The following is a 19,799-nucleotide window of genomic DNA, read 5'->3' as shown; positions in this document are numbered from 1 at the left end:
TTATTAGTTGGTCCCTATCATGACGGCTGAACCTAGTAGATTTCATTCGTAGTCAGAATTTTAACGCCTCAAATGCCAGTTTGTTTACATACTGTATGGCACTGTTTGTACACACACACACACACACACACACACACACACACACACACACACACACACACACACACACACACACACACACACACACACACACACACACACACACACACACACACACACACACACACACACACACACACACAGGACCTGTTATTATTATTATTTTGTAGTGTTAGATTGAAGAAGAATTCCCGATTCAAAAGCCGGTAAAAAGGCATTTTTACATGCAAAACAGCAGTTGACATATGTCACCACCAGGAGATTAAAAAAAGAATCAAACACTAAAAACACTAGTACTTTGAAGCCTTACCTCCAGGATAAATGCCTACTGTAACATCAAGTAATTAGTGATTATTTTCTTTTGCAAAAATCCCGGGAAGCCCAAACATTTTTAACTTTTTTTGAAATTCACTGCATGCATTGATACCATGTTACAGCCAAAACGTGTCGTGTTTGGCATTCATCTTGAGGTAAGCTTTCAAATTTGTAGTTTTAACTGTAAAATTAAGTTTTCCACCATTTCCCCATGTTTGGCACAGCGATACATTTCTGGGTAAACTGCATGAACTTGATCCCTATGCCAATAGGGAAATACAGAAAAATACTTAAACACACTAACAACTACAAATTTGATGCCTTGACTCTAGGATGGATGCATAGATGTTGGCTTGAGTTTCTTTCTCTGCTACACTCTGAGTCTGGTAAGGATCTGAATGCAGAGACTGATGCTCACTGTGGTCACTTTCATCACAAGTAGGAGTCAAGTCAAATGTATCAGCCTCCTCCCACAGTAAAGGCTGCTCTCCCTCATCATGACTGGTGCAGAGTTCCTCTCGTTCCTCTTTAATCTGTGTAGGCTCTGAGTCCTCTTGATCCAGACTGAAGTTCCTCTGCTGGTTACAGTGCTGATGGCCAAGGAGAACCTCCTCCTCAACAACAGACGGCTGTGGGGGTTCTGAAAGGACAAAGGAAGGGACTTGATCAAACATAAAAACAAAACAACCAAACAAACAAACAAAAATGCAAGAATTCAGATTATATCCAAGTCCTGGGGGCCTATAGTCAGCTCTGCCAATCATACGTATTTATGATTGGCAGAGCTGTTTCAAAATATGTCAAAGTTCTGGATATTGGACAGTAGGGGGTCGAGCCCGGTGTCAAAAGTATGGTAACTACTGATCTCGAATCAGTGTTGTCATCAGTGGGACAGAGAAAAAGACAGACCCCAAGCTCTCTTTTATATACTGAATTATGGGATGGGGGGAAAAAAAGTGCATAATGTTGCTAAAGCATAGTGTGAACAATAGCACTGTATCTGTGGGTGTATTCTTTGTCGTCGTCTTCTTGCAACCAATTTGTAGATGAGTCCAAGTGGAGGTTTGAACCAAATGTGACAAAATTCCGTCAAGGCATTCCTGCACGAGATATCGCGTTAACAAACATCAGACGTCATCAGACGAATGGACGGACATACGGACGGACAGCTCGAAACCATAATGCCCCCGGCTCGGCTGTCGCCGGCGGATGCATAAAAACGAGGAATTTTCTTTTCCTCCACTCCTTTTATACACAAATGTTTAGAATGAACAGTAGGCTATTTCAGAGACAAGTAACCATATAAATGCATTTTTTGTGTCTATCTATAAAGTCTAAATAGAACATAGTACGTACATACATACAATAGAGGGTATGCACACCCACTGGAACACGCCCCCTCAATCGGGAATGAGTGTCAAAATGAGTGTCAAGTTCCTCCCTGAGCAGCAGGTGTCAGTTATCTAGGCTGATTACTGCATTCAAGCTCAGTCTTGCTGTGACTCAGTGGGTGTGACCCCACAGTGACTTCTGCCTCTGTGACATCACATGCATACCCTCTATACAACCATTTGAAGGCATCCATATTCTACATAACTTCAGGTCTGTTTATTTCAGGATATAGACTACTCTTAAATGGTAACTTAGTTGAATCATTATAGGTGTAATTGTTTTGGATCTTCCCATTGCCTAGTCTGGGGCCAAAAGTGTAGCACTACGTCATCCTGCGGAAACACACCACGGTGTTGCGGCGCAGGAACGGCTCCAAAAGATATTCTGCTCTGAAAACAGGGCATCATAGGAACGTAAATAAATGTGATGCGCATTATCTAGCTATGTAGCTATAAAAAAAATATACTGTAGCTGTCTCTCTAGGAGAGCCCATGGTACCCATTATTACAGGGAATGATCATCCTCATTTTATTTCTCTCTAGGAGAGAGCCTGGTGATGCGAGGTTACATTTGACCAGCAGATGTCGCCAACGCGCTGTGTTTTGAAACTGCAAATTTGCAGGAGGATAACAATTTTTTAAAATAATTTCCCATCAGGCATCACTAGTATCGTCACGCACCATTATACCCACCGCTATAAACCTATTGATTGATTTCAATGTGATTTTACAAACCTGTCCTGTGTAGCTTTATCTCAGGCTTCAAAACGTCATCCAGCAGCCTGCGCTGACGGTCGATCTCTTCCTCGTACTCCACTATTGTTTTTACAAACACTCCGAATATTTCCTCAGCAGCTGCAGTTAGTCGCTCGTTAACTAAACTTCTCAAACACTCGACAGCAGACATTTTCTCTGAATTAGAGATGAGGTAGACCCTCTTATAGATGCATCGGCCCCCTAGTGGCCACGCAGTGTCTAGATCTGATGGGGAGCCTGCTGTGCATTTACCATCATATAACCATATGTACCAGAATCCAGACCTTCTGCCTCCCTTCCTCTGGACAGACTCTGAGTTCCTGAGTTAAAGCCCTCAGAGCCCAGGATGTGCGTGCGTGCGTGCGTGCGTGTGTGTGGGTAGAGTAAGGGCCTAAGGGGGCCGATGTTAGTGACACAAGAAGGGAAATACCTCTGTAGAGAGAGAGTGAGTGGCGAGTGAGAGAGACACAGAGAGAGAGAGAGGGGGCGTTCCCTGACCCTGCCCACTCAAAGTCATTGAGATCGACCAGAGAGTGAGCGCAGAGCCACCAGCCGGACCTGTTGCTGGACTCAGACTTCAGAGTGAGAGAGAGAAAGAGACAGACAGAGAGACAGAGACTGACAGAGAAACAGAGACTTCACAGTCTAGCCGATTACTTGCCAACTATTAAATTAATCAGTGGAGTCTTTTATTTAAAAATAATAATAATAATAAGTCTAACTTCTCTGATTCCAGCTTCTGGTTTCTTTACTCCTCTATGACAGTAAACTGACTATTTTTGGGTTGTGGACAAAACAGGACATTTGAGGGTGTCATCTTGGTCTTTGGGAAACATTGATCTACATTTCTTTTCACCTTTTTCTGACATTTTATTGACCAAACTAATCAATTAATGGAGAAAATAATGGGCAGATTAATCAACAATCAAAATAAGGGTTAGGACAGACAGGAGAGATCGATACTGAATGACTTGAACGACCACCAGTGAGAAGAGAAGAAGAGAGGACAGAGAGGACAGAGAAGACGAGAGGACAGCAGTGAACCCTGAAGAAGGATTTTACTTAACTTTCTACACCAGCTGTTTGGATTGACCTGCTGCATTCTGCACCACTGCTGTGTCCTGCATCTCCTCAGCACCTTGGCAGGCATCAGAGGCTGTGTGTGTGTGTGTGTGTGTGTGTGTGTGTGTGTGTGTGTGTGTGTGTGTGTGTGTGTGTGTGTGTGTGTTAGTGTGTGCGCAGCATGGCCTCATTATGTGTGCTAGCAGCAGTCTTGGTGGTGGTGGTCAGTCTGCAGTCGGTCTCCGCCTCTCTGATGGCCGAGGGGGCGTCGGCCTCACAGGAGGGGACGTCGACCTCGCCCTGCCCGGCGTGTGCTCTGGCTCAGAGGAACGCCTCCTCCTCTCCAGGGGCTGGGCAGAGTGACATGAGGGTGGGGCAGAGTGACATAAGGGCGGGGCAGAGTGACATAGGGGTGGGGCAGAGTGACATAAGGGTGGGGCAGAGTGAGATGGGGGTGGGGCATAGCGACATGGACGCTGGGCAGGACGATCCGGGGGCGCTGCATAGCAACATGGGGGCGGGGCATAGCAACATGCAGGGGGGGCATAGTGACATGGGGGTGGGGCATAGCGACATGGAGGCAGGGCATAGTGCAATGAGGGCAGGGCATAATGACATGGGGGCGGGGTGGAACTCTCCAGGGGCAGGGCATAGTGACATGGGGGTGGGGCAGAGTGACATGGGGGCGGGGAAAAGATCTCCGGGGTCGGGGCATAGCGAAATGGGGATGAGGCATAGTGACATGGGGGCAGGGCATAGCGACATGGTGGAGGCGGTGAAGCAGCACATCCTTTCCTCGCTGCACCTGAGCGTGCGGCCTAACCTCACAGCGCCCCCTGCTATGCCGCGCGCTGCACTGCTCAACGCCATCAGGAAGCTGCACCTGGGGGTTGTGACCATCCATGACGAGGGGCGGAGCCTAACCGACGCCGCGCCCCCCGAACCGCCCGCCGAAGTCATCACCTTCGCAAAGCCAGGTCAGTGTTGCACGTTTATTGTCGTATACTGGCACAAGCATTTTACAACATTTTACAATCTAAAATCAGGTTTTAAAGTTAAGCGACCTCTACCGGTCGCGTAAATAACCAACCCACACAGCACAGTCTCATAGAAAATTGTGAAATAGTTACGTTTGTCGACAGTTTTGAAGTCCACAGTTTTGGTGGGGGTTGAAATTAAATTATTAGGTTATAATGGAGGTGGGAGATGGTCGGAGGTCTCCCGGAGATGGAGGGGGTCTCCCAGTGTGCGAAATACTCCGTGCAATCAGCGGTCCCCCTATAGTGCTCCAGACAGGGAAGTCTTACACAGACGCATTGATGCAAGTCATCAATTATAGGCTATAAACGCTTTGCACACACATCACCAAGGCAATATCGTTAATAATAAGGCCACTGGAAGGTCCCTTTTTGTGGGTTAAAATATAAGCGATGTGATGTATAGTTTTTGAGATATTAATGTTTGTTTACTAGTTAACTGCTGCTGGGGTTCCGCATTTCATCATTTGACATTGATGTCACGCTGACTCATCCTATAGATGTCGGTGCGTTTCTCAGCTAAAGTCATGGTTAAATATAGTCTTCCGACCACGCCTATCCTATTTGATGATTTTAGTTGCCTATTAGAGTTTTCATTCCGTCTATATATTGAGTTAATCTACAGTTAATTTGGCATGTTTTTGAGTTTGGTAATATATTATCTTAATTTTTTAAGCGATGACGTTAAATGAGAGCTGCGGTTAAAACAGACAGTCGCTGTACAACCTTTCACCAGCCTGTCTATCACAATCCAGTCACAGCAAAGATAGATCAAATAGTATACAAATATTTCAATCATGAGAGACTGGTCGGTAAGGTTTAACAAGATACTTTATTTACCAAATGGCGTGCATGGCAAGTACTTTGGCGTATGACTCCATTGTAAGGTGGCGCTCCTCTTTAGGCGAGAGGGCGGCATCTATATGGGCTAGAATAGAGAATCCCCCCCCCCCCCCCCCCCCCTCCCCCCGTGGGGGATTCTTCGGGAGTCAACACTCGTTGGTGGTGGACTGGGGAGGTGGTGGGATGAAATGACAGCTTCAGAGGACGGTTTCAGGGGGAATGAACAGCCGCAATGCCGGCTGCTGCTATGATCCGTCAGAGTGGGGGGTGACGTACAACCCTCGCTATATATACTAGGATGAACTGGCGATGACTGACGTCATGACTGACGTCATATGGACGGGATGAACTGAGGACAACTGACGTCATGACTGACATAATGCTTGGGCTTGACTGACGTCACGGGCTGATCAGATAATGCGGATATGGCGGCCTCTCTCTCAGCTTGAAATTTGGTATGGAAACCTCAAATAATGAGAATAAAATATTCTCCTTCTCGGAGACCCCTGGGGGGGCGAGATTTAATGAGGGAAAATGTTTTTTCCCAACTCATAGGTTCAACACACAGTGAACATTTACGCACAAGGCTGCAAGGTTTATGTCACACACAGACCCAAGTGGAATCAGAAAGAAAATGTATGCATTTTATGGTTAAGGGTTCCTACCTTATTCTGATGATGGCTTGCACTGAATGGAGGCAGCCAGGAAGGTGTCATCTGGACATGATATGCTGCTGATGGTGAGTCTCAAGCAGGAATGGTATTTGGACTTCACAATCTTCATGTGGGTAAAGTCCGACTCACATAAATACAGCAAGTCGAGTCAATGAGATGGCACATTTTCTCATGTTTGCAGTTCCTCCCTGAACAGTTCCAAAACTGTCCAGCAGGAGCCTGGAGCGACAAGATCTCATCCTCCAGCAGAGACGAGCCAATCTGGGAACGCAGAGTGTATTTCGGCACGTCAACTCAACTTCAACCAGCATCATTATTATATTATTATTAGGGCTTTTAATCACATGCCGCTATTTTGTCCCTTCGTCGCACCCGTACTTGTAGTCAAGCCGGTTTCCTGTCTCCTGCTTGTTTGAGTGACAGCTAGTGACAGCTAGTTTGAGTGATAAGTGAGGCAGGAGGAATGACAGCGTTTTCGTGTGAGGACTGAAGGTGTTTCAGAGCACACTCGACGGTTTACTATAGGAGACATGACAACTGACAACGCTTAGACTGAGGAATGATAGCCTATACTCTGACGGACGAGGATGCCCTAAAATGGTTGCCGTACTCCTGTCTACATTCCACTTCTATTGAATTGAAAACAAATCTAAAATTCAAGATCACAAAGTACATTTATTTGCATTCATTTGATTCCCAATCATGACACACTGGTAAGAATGATTAATATCTAATTAAAAATGCTTTGAAATGCAAAATAATTTAAACATGCGATGCAAAGATGCGATTGATCGCGATGAACTATAGTTCATCGCAAGATTAATTGCGATTAATAAAATTAATCGTTTGACAGCCCTAATTATTATATATATATATATTATATATTATCATACGTGAAAAGCAAATATCAGTAAAGAACTCAGGCATACTTCAAGTATGGACTTAAAGTGGGACAGACCAACGCCGAGTGAATCGACGAGTGCTGTCTTGCTGATTATAGTCTGTGTGCGGGCCGGAAGATCAGGAAGTGAAACGAAAGGGTTTACGGCAGCCACTTTTACAAAATTACAAAATTACTTTCAAACAAACTGTTAGAATATAACGAGAGATGGGACAGTGGGGGACTGGCTCTACATGGGACAGTGGGGGACTGGCTCTATATGGGACAGTGGGGGACTGGCTCTATATGGGACAGTGGGGCCTGGCTCTACATGCAACAGTGGGGGGCTCGCTCTACATGGGACAGTGGGGGGCTCACTCCACATGGGACAGTGAGGGACTGGCTCTACATGGACAGTGGGGGGCTCGCTCCACATGGGACAGTGGGGACTGGCTCTACATGCAACAGTGGGGGGCTCGCTCTACATGGGACAGTGGGGGGCTCGCTCCACATGGGACAGTGGGGGGCTCGCTCTACATGGCACAGTGGGGTGCTCGCTCTACATGGGACAGTGGGGGGCTCGCTCCACATGGGACAGTGGGGGGCTCGCTCTACATGGGACAGTGGGGGACTGGCTATACATGGGACAGTGGGGGCTCGCTCTACATGGCACAGTGGGGTGCTCGCTCTACATGGGACAGTGGGGGGCTCGCTCCACATGGGACAGTGGGGGGCTCGCTCCACATGGGACAGTGGGGTGCTCGCTCTACATGGGACAGTGGGGTGCTCGCTCTACATGGGACAGTGGGGTGCTCGCTCTACATGGGACAGTGGGGGGCTCGCTCTACATGGGACAGTGGGGTGCTCGCTCTACATGGGACAGTGGGGGGCTCGCTCTACATGGAACAGTGGGGGGCTCGCTCTACATGGGACAGTGGGGTGCTCGCTCTACATGGGACAGTGGGGTGCTCGCTCTACATGGGACAGTGGGGGGCTCGCTCTACATGGGACAGTGGGGTGCTCGCTCTACATGGGACAGTGGGGGGCTCGCTCAACATGGGACAGTGGGGGGCTCGCTCTACATGGGACAGTGGGGGGCTCGCTCCACATGGGACAGTGGGGGACTGGCTCTACATGGGACAGTGGGGGGCTCGCTCCACATGGGACAGTGTGGAGCTCACTCCACATGGGACAGTGGGGACTGGCTCCACATGGGAGAGTGGGGACTGGCTCCACATGGGACAGTGGTGTTCTTATGGATCCCACTGCCCTTGGAGTCAAAACACGCCCTGCACAGCATTCAAGCACCAGGATTGGCCTGGAGCGAGCCAATACGCCCCAGTGTTCATTTTTGACAGCTCAGGCTCACACAGCACAAATCTCCCACACACTCTGCATCCATACATCATAGCGATTTCATTAACCAACTGAATTAATGTTGATAGCTGACATTGAAATGGTCACGTACGTTTGTCAGTGTAATATGTGAACGCGGGAGGTACGGTGGTGCAGTGGTAAGCACTATCGCCTCACAGCTCGAAGGTCGTGGGTTCGATTCCCACCTGAGACGAGGTGAACGCTGAAGGAATGCGTGCCCGTCCGCATGTCCTCGAGTGCCCACCGCCCGGGTGGGGTTGGCAAAAGGGCCTTTCTGTGTGGAGTTTGCATGTTCTCCCCGTGCCTCCCGGGGGTTTCCTTCATATAGGAACCCCCTTCACAAAAACATGCAATATCCTGGTTGCTAATGTGGTTCCTCCTCTGGTCATTAAGGGCGCCTGTTCAGAGGGAGGGGAACTGGTTGGAATAGTGTGAACCTCCCACGTGCTATGTCCTACCGGTGAAGCTTCCTCTGTCAGGTGAAAAGAAGCGGCTGGCTGACTGCCCATGTCTCGGAGGAAGCATGGAGCCAGTCTCGGCTCTGCCCAGATCGGCAGAGGATGGAGTAGCAACCAGGATTGAGAAATCAAGTGAGCATTAATGGGGGATAAAATGGGATAAAAAAAATCGGGGAAAAAAAGTATTAAAAAAAAACATGTGAACGCTAATGTCACTTTATTGGATCAATATTGCTCGACTAGACCATCTGAAGCTACCATTCCTTTGATCAATAACTCAAACCTTCTGAGTTCCTAAACCATGCAACAAATATTACTTAATTATAACACAACATTAACACTAGAAAGGTTAGTCTTTTATTTTAGTAATTGCGCTACCCAAATTGTAATAGGCCTATAGATTAATAAATAAATTGTAATAGAAACCACATTGTTTCTCTGTCGCCTAGATGGGAATTGTGCAGTGATCCTCACACCCCTGTGATCAAACATGAGTGGAATTAACGCCTGGGCATTTGCACTGGCATCTGATGGGAAAACTCTGAGATATTACTCTTCTTGGGGTTGATGCAGGTAAATCTCATCTCTTTTTTCTCTTTTTACATAAGCAAACTTGAGGAGATAATAATGCCTGCGATTCAGAACAAAACATGAAATGTAAAAAGTGAAAATACATGGCCAGATCACAGGACAGTAACTTCAATTTAATCTTAAAACCGGAATAAATACCCGAATAACGCTGTCTTGATAAACATCATGTTTTAGACAATACCGCGGAACAGGCTAGCGCAATGAAAATAACAGGTAACGTAATGTTACGACATGACACGACCACCACACCTCCTTGCCTCAAATATCAGATTGAGGTGAGAAGAAAATACCTAGTGCGCTCTCAGATCAATCTGAATGGTTGCCTGCCTGGCAAATCCTGGTGCTTGAATGCTTCGTAGGGCATGTTTTTCTTCCAAGGGCAGTGGGTTTCATAATACAGTTTTTCCTGGTTGTTTAAACAGATTTTTGGGAACATCAGACACAATGTGCACAATCTCTAACTCATTTACCAACTGCTAAACCAATTCTGCTAAACTCCAAGCACATTTTCCTGCTTTAGACTCATCTTCCCATTCCATACCACACATTTCCTGCTTTAGACTCATCTTCCCATCCCATACCACACATTTTCCTGCTTTAGACACATCTTCCCATTCCATACCACACATATTTCAGCTCACTAAACACAATTCTCCATATCTTGCACACTCTTCCTGATTTTCCACTCCTGATGTTCACTCAGAACACACTGCCAATCACATTCCTAAACTCCAAAGGCTGTTGTGCAATTTGCAATCATCAATACAACAATATATGTCGATATTTCACATCCAACAGGTGAAACACTGAACATGCAAAGTCCTGATTCCACTGCTAAGGCATTCCTACAGTGTTTTCCATTCATATATAGTGTTTTCCATTTTGCACATCAGTGTTCAATGGTGTCTGTTTCCCCAAAATTCTAAGCACAAAACACTCGTGTTTTGTGTTTTTGTGTTTTGGGGAAGAATGTATTTGTATTGCATTCCATTCAGTTTGCTGTTGGGTCTGAGATACAGTATAATATTTTCTTTTTTACTACATTTCTGTTGCTTTATATTTGGGTATTTTACGAAAGGAGAAAATGCTAGCCTACAACATGAACATGCAAAGGTATCATTCTCCTGATCATTCATAAAGTGTTTTCCATTCATACTATAGTGTTTTCCATTTTGCACATCAGTGTTCAATGAGTGCTTGGAATGTCTACTCGTATGATGTATGTGTTTGAGTTTTGAGAGCAAAGTGTGCTTGTGCAAAGGAAGTATAGGATTTAGCATTTTGTGCTTGAGTTTTGAGGGCAAAGTGTGCTTGTGCAAAGGAAGTGTAGGATTTAGCATTTTGTGCTTGAGTTTTGAGATTTGTGTTTAGGATTTTGAGGGAGTGAGGTAGTGAATCAGGGAATATGTTTAAACAACCAGGAAAAACTGTAATGTGGGACAGTGGGGGACTCGCTCCAAATTGGACAGTGGGGGCTGGTTTTGGGGTTTGAGGGTGTTGTGTGGTGAAGTTGTGTGGTGAAGTTGTGTGGTGAAGTTGTGTGAAGTTGTGTGGTGAAGTTGTGTGGTGAAGTTGTGTGGTGAAGTTGTGTGGTGAAGTTGTGTGGTGGTGTTGTGTGGTGAAGTTGTGTGGTGAAGTTGTGTGGTGGTGTTGTGTGGTGAAGTTGTGTGAAGTTGTGTGGTGAAGTTGTGTGGTGGTGTTGTGTGGTGAAGTTGTGTGAAGTTGTGTGGTGGTGTTGTGTGGTGAAGTTGTGTGGTGAAGGTGAAGTTGTGTGGTGAAGTTGTGTGGTGAAGGTGAAGTTGTGTGGTGAAGTTGTGTGGTGAAGGTGAAGTTGTGTGGTGAAGTTGTGTGGTGAAGGTGAAGTTGTGTGGTGAAGTTGTGTGGTGAAGTTGTGTGGTGAAGGTGAAGTTGTGTGGTGAAGTTGTGTGGTGAAGTTGTGTGGTGAAGGTGAAGTTGTGTGGTGAAGTTGTGTGGTGAAGTTGTGTGGTGAAGTTGTGTGGTGAAGTTGTGTGGTGAAGGTGAAGTTGTGTGGTGAAGTTGTGTGGTGAAGTTGTGTGGTGAAGTTGTGTGGTGAAGTTGTGTGGTGAAGCGGCGCGTGACAAACACATTCTCTCTCGGCTTGTTTGCTTACATAAATGTGCATAATGGCTGTGGGCTATAAATAGTCTCTCCTTTGAGTGAAATGTTCAATTAAAAAGGCCCCTCAAAGGCCCGCCGACGTTATGGGATGGTAACGATGGGGTGGGGTGGGGGTGGGGGGGATACCCTCTGGTATCAGGTCATACATAATCACCTCATTCTGCCAAATATGGGCTTCAGTAATTACTCTGGGGCAGGGGAGGGGGGCAGATAGAGATAGAGGTAGCCTACATCAGAGATGTAGAGGTACATTTACTTGTGTTAAATAAAACTGGTAAAAGTAGAAGACTGATTCAATTGTTTACTCGCGTAAAGGTTAAAAACAAAACAAGTACAGGCTCTGAAATGTAATAAAGTATCAAAGTAAAAAAAATGATTTGTACTGGCTGTTATGTGCAAAGCTAACTGACGCTCACGTCATATTAATATAATCTGAAGACTATTAAACTTAAAATTCCTCTCCAACATGTTTAAGGCGTATAAAGACTTTCATTTGATTAATCATTTGTGTCATATGGTTTTTCCACAAAAAAGGTGCACATAATGAGGGAAAGCTGCACGAGATGAGAGAGAAACAATGTTACATTGTTTTTGTATGTCATGCATTAAAACTAAAGTAAATAGCCTGTTTTGAAAATGCAAGGAGAAAGTACAGATATGTGTGTTAAAATGTAAGAGGTAAAAGTAAAAAGTTGTCTGAAAAATAAAGACTCAGGAAAGTACAGATACCTGAAAATCCTACTTAAGTACAGTACCAATTAAGTATTTGTACTTGTTACTTCCCATCTCTGGCCTACATGGACACAGGAGAAGATGGTGGGGTGGGGGGCGTGTGTGTGTGTGTGTGTGTGTGTGTGTGTGTGTGTGTGTGTGTGTGTGTGTGTGTGTGTGTGTGTGTGTGTGTGTGCCTCTCACCATCTCTTTGAAACCAGTCTTTTTTTAGCACTGAATATATTTAGCGGCTCCATTCATGCTTTTATGTTCAGCACATTTCTGTCCATTCAGTCAGATGATGGGAAGAGACAGGAGGTGGGAGAGGGGGGAGTGGAACAACTGCATTCTACTGGTAAGGAGGAGGGTCAGTCCAAATTAATGACATTTTAATTAAGTTGAGATGATCTTTAAGTTAAGTTGAGTTAGTTTATAGTCTGCCTTCCATTTCTTAACAAGTGTTCACATCAGCGCAGCTGGACGGTTTATTAGAGCGAGACGGTCTCCACTATGAGTCACTTCCTGTCCACTGTGAGTCATTTCCAGTATGTGTGTCATGTGAGTTTCCCCACTACGGGTGGGAATCACCAGATGCCCCACGATACTTAAGCAATATAGCATGAGAGCCAGTGTGTTGTGGCGAATATATCCCGCTGATCAGCTGTTATCCCACGAGGCCGCAGGCCAAGTGGGATAACTGCTGAGCAGCGGGATATATGCCACAACACCACGCAGCTCAAGTGCTATATTGCTTTTATAAAACGGTTTCCAAGTATGATAATATAATAGTCCGACTGGCATGCTATTCTGATAGAGTCAGTTGAAACACTACTGTAAGGCGGAACCGCAAGAACGTGCGGGTGATTTGATTGGATCGTTCTGGAGACTGAAGTTGACATTGGCCAATCCTGGCGCTTGCTGAGAAGCTGAGAGCTTTCTGGAAAGCCCGACACGCAGCTCGAGCGCAGCGCTGCATTCTCAGCGCTTGCTGAGAAGCTGAGTGCTTTCTGCAAAGCCCGACACCAACTAACGTTACGGGGTTAAATGCGGGGTTAAATGCGGGGTTAACAGCCTTTTTTTTGCAAAGAAGACATTAGCCCACATCTATTCTTGTACAAAACATAATTTTCTGCGAAGTATTAGTAAAGTTATAAGCGAAGATCGATTCACAAGGATCTGACAGCTGTCTCCGCCATTTGTTTTTTCTACATTGTCATTTGAGGTAACCAAAGGCTTTTAGTAAGAGAGTTGCCATGGCAACCAATAACCCATGGCCATGGGTTATTGGAGTGGGTTACTGGATTTATACAATGGCTGTGAACCAATCAGATTGCTTGATTTGAGAGAGCCGTTTTATAAAATATTATATACAATAGTATCACTATCCAACTAACTTCACTCACCACTGAAATATTCATGAGGATTAATGGTTGCAATCAATGTCAAATAGCTCGCGTATTTTTCAGTGTGGTTTATTCTTATCCAAAGTCTGACTATCTGATCAGCACATGTGGAAACAATCTGCGCTGATTAACATTGTCTCACTTGCATATCTTGTTGCCAGATTGATTTGGGCAAAAAAAAAAATACACTCCGAGGCATAAACTACATTTACGAGTTGGAAGTTGGAATGTAGCATTTTGGGTGGGGTTAATGGTGATCGTTTCGGGGATCTGCTTACACAAATTGTTATAGACGGTCACACTGTGATGTTCGATCCACAAAGACTTGACACCCACTTTTTAAATAAAAAAGACCTTAAATAAAAAAGACCCTAACCTACCCAGCAAACATTTTCACGTATAACGACCATCTTCTGCACGTCAAACCACTACGTCTAGTCAGGGTCTAATTATATATCCGGAATGGAAATCGTAGCGACGTCGATGAAGTTTCCTGTACGGCCTGGACGTAGATCGTCTCCTTCCCCACAACGTCGAAATATGCTGCTCCCACAACGGCTATGTTCAGAGAGAAAAGAGACATCCTCGAGCGGGAGCATGCCTGCTTTAGAGTCCTCTCTCTTAACCACTCGGCTATTCACTTGTTGAAAATACTCTCTGCATTTTGGCATATATACTTTCAACGAAGGTTCCTACTGGAATGTGCATGCAAGGCTATCTCGCTAATTCAGTTTCATGATTCCAACCAGCGATGAGATTATTTTATTTTATTTATTTTAGATCATGTATGATAATGTAAGACTTTATGTTGACTGTGCGTGCGTCTACTCTGTATGGCTTATACTGTCCTCAATGTTGAAGGTTCATACTAGAACTTCAGTTTGATGATTTTAACCAACGATGAGACAGGTATATATTTTATATGATACGATAATGTGTGTTTACCCAGAGCACACTGCGTTCAGTTAGGGCAAGAGTAATGGGGCATACACCACAGGACTCAGGAAGCTTGTGATAAATACAATAAGAGGCACTTGCTATGGACACTTACACACACTACAGGTTAAAACTATAGGCATATATTTATATGTCATATAAACATGTTTATATGACATAAACATGTTTTCATATTTAAAAAAAATGAGTGTTCAATAATAGTAGTCAGTGCACGTGGAGTACACGTCACACTGTGCCTATCTGATCACACCACCAAATTGTCAATCAAATGTAGTTTTATTCAACTAAAACACAAAAGAAGACACCTACATTGTGGTGTTTTCAAAGCACTATAAGATCAATATTACTTGTTTTGCAAGGGACAGTAGAAACGCTACTCTGAGGGAACATGGAGACAACGTCACCTTGTGGCCGGTCTATGTTTGCTGGGTAGTCTCACGTAGTCAGACCCACCGTCGACGTCATCAAGCTTCCTGCGAGACTACCCTAACTCGTATCTGTATCTCCCCACATCGGTTTTGACAGACAACAGCTCGCTTCCCTTTTCAGATAATATCTCCGCTCCTCCAGACCTCCACTCCGTCCCACACCACCCCTGACTCTTTTCACCGGGGAGGAAGCTGCTGGCCCGGGCAGGCTGGCTGTCAGACACCGCTACACTGACAGAACTCCCTCTCTAGCCAATCACAGACAGAACTCCCTCTCTAGCCAATCACAGACAGAACTCCCTCTCTAGCCAATCACAGTGCACCACTACACAGACAGAACTCTCTCTCTAGCCAATCACAGACAGAACTCCCTCTCTAGCCAATCACAGTGCACCACTACACTGACAGAACTCTCTCTCTAGCCAGTCCCAGACAGAACTCTCTCTCTAGCCAGTCACAGACAGAACTCTCTCTCTAGCCAATCACAGACGGAACTCTCTCTCTATCCAATCAGTGCGCCACTACACTGACATAACTCTATCTCTAGCCAGTCACATACGGAACTCTCTCTCTAGCCAATCACAGACGGAACTCTCTCTCTATCCAATCACAGTGTGCGACAAAATATCATACAATATATGTCCATGACATGACATTCTCCAGGTATGTGACACCAAAGGAAAGTGTGGAGAGCCGTTAAAGACTTCATATCTGTCAAGAGACAGTTTCAAAAGTGTTGAACCATAAATTGGGCTTAACACGCGGCCTCTCTTCTAAAGTAAACAAATCCCAGGTGAACCAGCAGTCACAAACAGCAGAGCTTGAATCAACAAAATCTTGGCACATTTTGCCCACATTGAGCACAAAAGGCAACTTCCATTAGGATGTTGTATTTAAATATATTTCAAATTCTATTTAAGGCCATACCATTAACGTTATACATTTTTTACTTCAAAGGTACCGCTTATATATATTTTTTTAAATGGGTATTACCTGTAAAGCAGTGTGGGCTAAGCATTACAAATAGGCTACATTTTCACATTGCCTCACAAGCCTTTCAGGGGCTCCCCTGGAGGAGGCTCTTCAGCATCCTTCCTCCCCTGAGCAGTTTGCTCACATGGCTGCACAGTGTCAGGTTAGCAGAATAAAATAGAAACTTCAGGTTAGAACTTCCAAAATGATATTTAAATCAAAGTAAACAGCCAGCAATGCATGTTGGAGGAGAAAAGGGCATTTCAACAAACAAAGCAGCAAACCTTGTATCAAAATACTCGTTGTGATGTTAAGATTACATATGGACGGAAACTGTGGCTGTAAAGCATTACTCAAAATTAATATTAATATTAATGTTAATGTTACAATAAAGGGTTTTATTATTGAAGCCCTAAAGCAGTACTTACATTCTGGATGACTTGACGCCTGACGCTCTTGCACTAAATTGGGGAGATGCCTTTTTCTGTCTCCATATTCCATCATTTGGGTTCCATTGGATACAATGTAAAGACATTTTAAAGTAATTAACCGTTAAGAAAGTCAAATTTCAGCCTGTGAGAATCACTGAATCACTGACTCGCGCCGGAAAATGGGCAGCCAGCATCTACATTAAATTTACACCGAATAAGAAGAAAATGCTGATTTGTAACAGCCCGTTATATCGCATGCCGTTCTCAGCCGGGTATGTTGCAGTGTGAATCTATTGCCTAAACTGAACGGCTTGTTACATTTTAGACCGAAGAAAAAGCCAGTAGTTTGTGGATATTAGTGGCTTTTTGGGCCAATCTAAAAGGGGGTTTAGTGTTTTTGTTGAGAACGACTTAAACTAAACAGCTGTGCCATACTACTGTATAAATGTGACTAATATTTCATGCTAACATGTGAACTGTTTTTCTGTTCTTTCATGCACCAGGGGATTCTCCATCCACTGTGACCTTTGACATTTCCACAGAGGGAATGGTCTCCTGTGTGGTGGAGCAAGCCAACGTCTGGATCTTCCTCAAGCTAGCCAAGGGCAACCGAACCAAAGGCAAGGTGATGCTAACGCTGCAGCTGCTCCAACGCCATAAGCGCCAGGAGGCGGAGTCTGTGTCAGAGAAGGAGGAGCTTGTGTCAGAGAAGGCGGTTGATGCACGGCGTAGTGGTTGGCACATGCTAAGTGTGGCACGTAGCATGCAGACTCTGCTGGACCGCGGCGAGCGGGTGCTAACGCTGAATGTTTCCTGCCCGCTGTGCGCCGACGCCGGAGCCACGCCCCTCATGATGCCAGGAAGCGGGGCTAAAGACAGGGAGCAGCCCGGGGGTGGGGCTAAAGACAGGGAGCAGCCTGGGGGCGGGGCTAAAGAGGCTGGGGGTGGGGCTAAAGACAGGGAGCAGTCTCACCGGCCCTTCCTCTTGGTGGCCCTCAGAGCACGGGATGAGCCTGACCACATGCGGGTCAAGAGAGGTCTGGAGTGCGATGGGAAAATACGCATCTGCTGCAAGCGGCAATTTTATGTTAACTTCAAGGACATCGGCTGGCACGACTGGATCATCGCACCACCCGGGTACCACGCTAACTACTGCGAGGGGGACTGCCCCGCCCACGTGGGGAGCATCACAGGCTCCGCCCTCTCCTTCCACTCCACGGTCATCAGCCACTACCGCCTCCGTGGTCACGCCCCCTTCCAGAACATCCGATCGTGCTGCGTGCCTGTCAGGCTCCACCCCATGTCCATGCTCTATTACAACGAGGAGCAGAAGATCATAAAGAAGGACATTCAGAACATGATCGTAGAAGAGTGTGGCTGCTCCTAAGACACTTTCTGAACAAACTCTTAGCCCATGCCACACCAATCAAACATTCTACAACAAACAGGGACAAACACAGATGTTTGTTTAGTGTGCCATGGGCTTTAGATGTGATGGGACAGTGGGCAGGCAGAGCATGCTCTACTACGAGGAGCAGAAGATCATCAAGAAAGACATCCACAACATGCTTATAGAAGATTGCAGGTGCTCCTAAGAGATTTTATGGACAAACTCTTAAACTCTTAAGCTGTGTCCCTTTAAAAAGACTTGGTCTTAATCAGCTCAGAGACAAACTGCTGCCTTGACTAATGTCATACAGTACATTATGATGTTCAGAGCTGCCCTATAGCAGTTAGGGGGGAGCTGCCTTGCTGAGGGGCACCACAGTAAAAGAGATTATCAAGAAGGACATTGAGAACATGATCGTATAAGAGTGTGGCTGCTCCTAAGAGACCTTCTGATGAAACTTTTAGAGACGATGGGACAGTGGACATGACAGGCAGATATGCTGTGCCCCTATAAAAACACTTTGGGCCCTAACTTACACCCCTGTGCAAGGTGTTGTCATTGCTAGTTTCTAGCACTCAAAAAAACTTTTTTCTTTTCATTGCTGAAACCCATCCATTGATGTACAGCCCCCAGTGGTAATTGAAAGAAAAAAAGGGAAATTTTGATTGCTAGAGACTAGCATTAACAACACCTTGCACTGGGCCTAAGATAAGGCCCTTGGTCTTAACCAGCTCAGAGACAAACTGCTGCCTTCACTAATGTTAATTTGTTATTATGTTAACACATTCACTATAGCAGTTAGGATGGAGCTGACTTGCTGAAGGACACCAGAGTAAAAGAGGGGGATTTGAACCAGTGAGCTTCCAGCAACAAGCCCACTTCTCTTCCCTTTAGGATGTCCTAGACTGTACAGTTCAATGGAAACTGTCAGAGTGACAGAGCTTGGAGACATTACTGTCAATAGTTGACAATAGTCCTGACATCAGCAAAGACTCTCTTGTACTTTCAGATTAATTTCCATCATGTATTTCTGTTCCATTTCGTGGAAGTGGGTCAGAAGTGGGTCAGAAGTGGGTCAGAAGTGGGTCAGAAGTGGGTCAGAAGTGGGTTGTACATTGGATTTCTTGTGTGGAGTGACTGTCTCCACATTGAGAACATCTAAACCAGCTGAGAAAACTGCAGTAGATTTGAAGTCTATGATGTAATGTGACATTTTCTTCATCGGTCCTGACTTGTTTTGTCTCTATATTGTGTTCAACAGATTCCTTTTTGATACAGTGTTCTATTTTTGAATTTTTTTTTATATATATTTTATTTAAAATTGTTATGGAACAACATACAAACAAGACAAACCGGTTCAGACACAGGAAAAGAAAGAAAAGGAAAGAAATACATACATCACTGACATTCATCGTTACAACGTGGTGCTATCAGCCACAGGGGCGAAGCAACCCTATCAGCCCGGAGGGGGCGAAGCTCTTAGGGGGGCCCCCAATCCCAATTTTTTTTTTTAAAGAAAAATTTGCCTTTTTTGCACGTTTGAATCTGTTTTAGCCATATTTAGTGGAATATCTCATTTTAAACACACCAATGTTATTGTCTACTGATTTAATTGCTCTCACACTCAGGCCTGGCCTGGCCTGGCATGCAAAAAAAAGAAAAAAAGAAATTGGGATGGGAGTGGGCCCGGGGCGGGCGCACCCTCTGCCCCGGTGTACGCTCCGCTACTGATCAGCCGCATAAGGTGCTTATGTGCTTGCAATGTGCATGAGATCCCATGCAAGGGGTCCACGAGACACCACCCCTAATCTCAGTCACTTATCATTCTTAACCTCGTCGAAGTAGGCCAAAAACGAGTCCCAGATAGTTGAGAACCTTTTGAGCG

The 19,799-nt window shown here is 45.3% G+C and overlaps 1 pseudogene across 1 annotated transcript; it reads left to right on the top strand.

The window, feature by feature from the left end:
- The first annotated feature begins 3,804 nt into the window (after positions 1-3,804).
- LOC310796725 (inhibin beta A chain pseudogene) lies at positions 3,805-17,911 on the top strand (annotated as a pseudogene). Its single transcript has 2 exons — positions 3,805-4,600; positions 17,028-17,911. The product of its transcript is annotated as an inhibin beta A chain pseudogene (transcript).
- Positions 17,912-19,799: the final 1,888 nt, after the last annotated feature.

This window comes from Poromitra crassiceps (genome assembly GCF_964638095.1).
Source record: "Poromitra crassiceps genome assembly, chromosome: 23".
Taxonomy (NCBI): Eukaryota; Metazoa; Chordata; class Actinopteri; order Beryciformes; family Melamphaidae; genus Poromitra; species Poromitra crassiceps.
The sequence above is the reverse complement of the archived record's forward strand: the minus strand, read 5'-3'. Positions and strand labels throughout refer to the sequence as shown.